General features: G+C 46.1%; 1 long non-coding RNA gene across 1 annotated transcript; it reads left to right on the top strand.

Moving 5' to 3' along the window:
- Positions 1 to 1,216: 1,216 nt before the first annotated feature.
- Positions 1,217 to 2,704, top strand: LOC120849227. Its single transcript, XR_006077516.1, has 3 exons — positions 1,217 to 1,309; positions 1,378 to 1,491; positions 2,682 to 2,704. It is a non-coding gene; the product is annotated as an uncharacterized LOC120849227 (long non-coding RNA).
- The last annotated feature ends 3,010 nt before the right edge of the window (positions 2,705 to 5,714 follow it).

Here is a 5,714-nt window from a genome sequence, read left to right on the forward strand (position 1 = left end):
CACTGTCGTCGATACCAATTGCGCAATGTGGATCTTCAAATGTAATTGAATTAAAAATCCAAGTATTTGTACTCTACTCAAGACACTTTACAGTGAAAGTAACTTGAGTAGTATTTTTGAATACTTTATGAAGCAGGTATTTAGTAATTTAGGTTAAATACTTTTATTGAGTATTTTGCCCAACACTAAAATGAACCCGCATTTTTATTTATTTTTTTATTATTATTGGGGCCTGTTAAGTGATTTTTGCTGGTTTGGCTTGTGAAACCCTAAGATCTGAATATTTTCTTTGCTTTATCTTAGTTCGTAGCGCAGCCAACGCTACGGGCTGATGAAGCAGCGCCAAGAGCGCAAAGTTAAGCAGCTCGTTCTCTTTCTGTGCCTATGCGGTCGGGCTAAACTAGAGCCACTAAAGAAGCTACGCTTCATACAGATCTTGGTGCTTAAAATGATGGTTGTCAGTTATCTGAAGCTTTATCTGAAATCACAGGAAACGCTTTTCCGTCCTCCACGAATGTATAAACAGTTCGCGACAAAGCAAGGCAATATTACGTGAGCTTCCTGACACCGAAACTAATGCTGAGGAAGTCGCACTTTTGAATCATGACAATCGGCAGTTGCGTTTGATTTGTTACTAACCACCAAGATGGCGGCGCCCATGACAATATCAGGGGAAAAATTGCCGATACTCTAAGCGTAGCTCATTTGGTTTAGCTCACATGCTAAACCACCGTGGGCTAAACGAAGTGTGGTTGACCGAGTGAGTTGTGGCACCGCAGATCAGAGCACGCGGAGAAATGCTCGAGCGCGAGCTCCGTTCAAAGCACGGAGCTCACGCTGCAGAACCTGTAGGGACTAAAGGGCTGTTTATACTCCGACGTCGACGAACGTGACGTGCGCCGGCGTTCGTCGTCAACAACGACACGAGGCGCTGCGCTGAAAGGGTTGCGGTCAACGGCATTTATACTCCATCGCGGTCCAGCGCGCTCCGACGCGCACTTCGCGTTGCGCCTGCGCGTCTCCATGACAACCGCGACATAAGCTGATGGTTTATTTCCATTTCCGTTTGCATTCTGTCCTGACTTGTTCAGACGGGAGGAACCATGGAGAGCCGATTCGCGATGTATTTAGATCAGCAAAGAAAGAAAAAAATTGCAGCGGTGCTTTTATGGCGCCGAATACGGCGCCAGAGAACACGCACGATGTACGTACGAGACATATTTGATAAGCGCACAGTGTTTGGAGAATTTTACCATCTAGTACAGGAGCTGCGCGAGTCCGACTCAGAATACCACTTCCAATATTTCAGGTAAGGCGACGGTCGATAGTCATGTCGCTTATCAGAGTGAATCAATTCTGTCGTTTCCTTTTCTGCAGGATGACGAAGGCTTCATTCGACGAGCTGCTCGGACTCGTCCACGACCGTCTTGTACACTCGCCCACACATCGCTCTCCCATCTCGCCCGCTGAGCGGCTGGCCATCACACTGAGGTATGTACTACTAGGGTGCCTTCATGTGCACTTTGCTTGGGGTGATGACATTTTACCATTTTGTTTCGAACGCTTATTTTTTTTTTGTTCTGCAAGCGTGAAAGAGCGTGTCCCTGCACGCGCTGCTGGCGTGACTATGCTAAAGCTACATTTTGTTTCTTGCGATTTCTTTGTATTTTCCCTGTGAGCGCGTGCTGTCGGCATCGGGCACTACAAACGGTGGCATCCCCCAAAACAGAAGTACATTGAGGCACTCTATGTACTACGTATTTGATATACACTTCATTTTCGCGGATGCTTGACTGATTAGGTTATGCTTCTAGGCGGTGTACTACCACCGTACACACGCCCAACTCGTATTAAAATACCTCAAACCGGGAACTTCTGCGCTCTCATCTACTCCGATATTTTAATTGAGAGGCCCAATCTTGACAGTGCGTTTCAAAATAAAGTTTGGGCTCTTAAATCGCCAGCAAAAATTAGGGACGCGACGTTTCAAGTAGAAACTTACCTCAAATGCTTCCTTTACTGGTTGGATGTACAGCACGCATTCAAATTTTAAGTCTGAACTCCTAGAACGAAAAAAAAGCCTAAAATGGGAAAGTTTTCTTTTTAAGTTTTTCGTACTTTAAATAGAGACTTGAATTTGTAATATGTAAAGGGGACTAGTGAGGTATGTATTCGAGGTAAGTTTGAACTTGATAGGTTCTGTTGCTGATGTTTGACGGGCCATTAGTACTACCTTGTAACTTTATTTTGAGACACTCATAAATAAGCGGATCAACGTATTATTGTAACACTTACTACATCAAACAGATATTTTACTAAATAGAAAGGCTGACCCATTTGACAACATCGTCATTCATTTTTTTTTTTTTGCACTTTAAATTGAGACTGAAATTTTTAATGAGTAAATCAGCACAGTAAAACTCGTATTCGAGATCAATTTCCACTTCATGCGCCAATCCCTTGATTTTTGCGGGCGGTTTTAGAGTAGAAACTATTTCAAAACATCGTAGAGCGTCAGTCAAACACATTTAGTACATATTTACATATTGCGTGTATAGCAATATAAGTCTGACGGAGCACTCTCGTAGGTCGTTCTTAGTCGCAAACAGTGCAAATGACTGACTAAACAGTTGCTCTGAGTTAGGTACCAAGTCTCACAATTTTGTTTTTCACATTTCTAGGTTCCTTGCATCACCAGGATCTCTAGGCCATGTGGCCATAAGTTACCGGATGCATAAAGCAACATTATCGGGGATCCTCCAGGAAACGCTGCCAGCCATCTGGGACTGCCTCTCCCCGTTAGTGCTGCAGCCACCCACATCACAACAGTGGGAAGAGATCCGGAGGGAGTTCTGCGTCAAGTGGAACTTTCCTAACGCCATTGGATCAATAGATGGCAAGCACTTTGCAATCAGGTGCCCACCAAACTCTGGCTCAATATTTCACAACTACAAGAAATTCTACTCGACGGTGCTGCTCGCTGTTGTTGACGCCCACTACAAGTTTCGACTTGTAGTGGGCGTCAACTTGTAGTGGACATTGGGGCTGCCGGACACCAGTCCGATGGCGGTGTGTTGAGAGAGTCTAACCTCGGAAAGGCGTTAGCTGCCAACACCCTCCAGATCCCCGTAATCGCAGAGCCTGCACCACCTATGTGCCCCCTGGGGGATGAAGCCTTCCCGTTGAAAACGTACCTCATGCGTCCTTTCCCCGGAAGAGGCTTGGACAACCGAAAAAAGGTCTTCAACTACAGGCTCTCCCGGGGCAGGCGTACAGTAGAAAACGCCTTCGGAATACTTGCGTCTCGCTGGCCGGCGTTTCTGGCTCCCATGCATGGCACTGTTGAGCACTGTGAAAATATGATAAAAGCGGGAGTCTGCCTCCACAACTTCCTGACACGGGATGAAGCCTACCGCCCTCCAGGATATGCTGACAGTGAAAGGAGGGGTGCCCGTGTGGATGGTCAGTGGCGAGCTGACATTTTGAATGTAAACAGGAGCCTAGGTGGCAACAGCAGCCCAGCAGCAATCAGCATCAGGGACCAGCTGGCAGACCACTTCCTCTCCCCTAGGGGAGCCATCCCGTGGCAACACGACATAGTGACGAGGGAGTAGACGACGACACAAGGTTGTTATCAATGCTGTTCAATTTTTTTCTTTCCTTGCAAATAAATTGTATATATTTTCTCTGCTCTGCTTGCTTAACAGGGTTGACCGGCAAAATATATTTCGCAATCCCTCGTTGTTTTCATCTTCAAAGAGCTTACCTGCCTACCTTGGTGAATTTTGTTACAGGGGAGAGCGAGGTAATTGGCACAAGCGAGGAATATTGGCCATCCATGTTTTTCGCTTGCCACTGAGATACAGGCACGCATACCAAATGATTGACTTCTTATTAAGTGAACCCGCAGGAATGTAGTAGTGGCTCACTTGGAAAATAGGACAGCTTGCGTATTAATTACAAAAGTTGGGTTTAATCTTTTCATTTACACCACAAAGGAGTAAAATAACATTCTAGATGTGCTTTCGATAAGCCTGCTTTTCTACTTGCATTTCTCTCGGAAATATAAACAGGTTTCGAGCAATGCGTGCCACCCACGAAGCGAATGTAATGGGTAGAAAGCATGTTTGATTAACGGTATTGACACAGGCTGTGTGTCTGAGTAGCAGATGATGCTATGATGTGCACTAGACATTTTGCTAATTTACACAAGCACTAAAGATCATGCCGGGTTTGCAGGTACACTCGCTGCGCAAGGTATCGTCCACACTCGTGTGTACCTACATTCCAAGCCACTTCCTTGACGCTTGGGGTAAATTTGAAAAATGTCTGTAGGTGTTCTTTCAATCTATTTTATGTGATAGGCATCCCTGCAGCTTGCCTCCAAGAACAAATTCGGAAGTATTGAACTAGAGAGTTAATAATATTCAGATTAACATAGACTGCTTCACAGATTATGTTTCTTTTTTTTTTTTTTCTAACGATGTAGTCGAATTGCATAAGCAGAGATTGCTCTTCGAAAATGTAGTTCATATTAACAGAATGTGTATATTATCAAAACATGAGTGGACACGTGTGCCTTCAGATGCACAAAGGTCGGGGGCGTTTTATTTCTGCTGAAATTTACATTCATACTCATACACAATCTGCATTACACAAGCCCTGAATTGGGCACTGGTGACCTCGTCCCAACGATCTAGGGATTGTGCTACAGAGTAGGCAAACGCCTCGTTCTGTGTCATTTTAGTCCTTAAATGATTTAAAAGTTCTCTCTCCATTGTGTCAGCCTCCCTTCTGCGTGCAGAATGGGGGGGGGGGGGGGGGGGGGGGGTCCTGGGCACCTTTGTGACTGGCCTGATGACCTCCTCGAGGTGCTTGATGTTGATACAACCGAGGTGGACGGCGTGGCTGGGACAGGAGCCTCGGGGCTGCACTGCAGCTCTTCTTGGGCAGGCTCGAAGTCAGTGGGAATAGTCGAGTCGTCAGGAGAAGATTCCACCATTTCCATTAATAGACACTGTGCTGTGTCGCCCACAGGTGGTGCCTTTACGTTGGTGGTTGCCCTGCAAGTTGGATTAACATATGGGAGAGAAATTTAGTTCGACAGCAAATGAGGACTCATGTTTTGTTTACATACTTCCTGGGTCGGATATGTTTCTCGTCAAACGACATCATTTCCAGGAAGGCCCATTGTTTTTTCCGGACGAAGCCACTGCCACTCCTTGTGGCAGCTTCAATGGCGCGGACCTCCCGAACATACCTGTCGCGTACACGCTTCCACGCTTTTTGTGCGTCCTCACCTGAAATGAATATGTCGAATTCAGTTCTCCCAAATGCAGACGTGATACAAAAATAAAATGCTGAACAAGTTGCCATGTCAGTTAAGCCGCTTGCACTGCTTTTCTGTTTGAAGTCCTAAATAACTAGAGCGCCTCAATGTCTTTCTGTTTGGATGATGCCATCGTTTGTAGTACCCGATGGCGACAGCACGCGCTCACAGGGAAAATACAAAGAAATCGCAGGAAGCAAAATGTCGCCGTAGCTACACCGTGGCCGTAGTACAGTGTACTAGAATACTTGGGTAGTGTTGGGACCGAAGGGGCTCGCCTGAAGCGCGTGGTATTGATCGCGACAGGTCTCGCGTCCGGCGCCTTATCCGGAAGGTGTGCGCATGCGCGGCTGCACGCGCGAAAATATGAATCTTTGGTGCCGCT

This window comes from Ixodes scapularis, unplaced genomic scaffold, assembly GCF_016920785.2.
Source record: "Ixodes scapularis isolate PalLabHiFi unplaced genomic scaffold, ASM1692078v2 PGA_scaffold12__126_contigs__length_90152505, whole genome shotgun sequence".
In the NCBI taxonomy this organism is placed as follows: Eukaryota; Metazoa; Arthropoda; class Arachnida; order Ixodida; family Ixodidae; genus Ixodes; species Ixodes scapularis.